Source organism: Arachis duranensis, chromosome 3 (genome assembly GCF_000817695.3).
Source record: "Arachis duranensis cultivar V14167 chromosome 3, aradu.V14167.gnm2.J7QH, whole genome shotgun sequence".
Classification (NCBI taxonomy): Eukaryota; Viridiplantae; Streptophyta; class Magnoliopsida; order Fabales; family Fabaceae; genus Arachis; species Arachis duranensis.
Genome location: NC_029774.3, coordinates 58,051,458 through 58,051,799, shown reverse-complemented (window position 1 = coordinate 58,051,799; position 342 = coordinate 58,051,458).

The window sequence follows — 342 nt, the reverse complement described above, 5'->3', positions numbered from 1 at the left end:
CACCAAGGATTCTTCATTCACTTGAATGATCAACTCTCCTCTATCAACATCAATCACAGCCTTTGCTGTGGCTAGGAAGGGTCTGCCCAGGATGATGGATTCATCCATGCACTTTCCAGTCTCTAGGACTATGAAATTAGCAGGGATGTAATGGTCTTCAACTTTTACCAGAACATCCTCTACAAGTCCATAAGCTTGTTTTCTTGAATTGTCTACCATCTCTAGTGAGATTCTTGCAGCTTGTACCTCAAAAATCCCTAGCTTCTCCATTACAGAGAGAGGCATAAGGTTTATGCTTGACCCTATGTCACACAGAGCCTTCTTGAAGGTCATGGTGCCTAC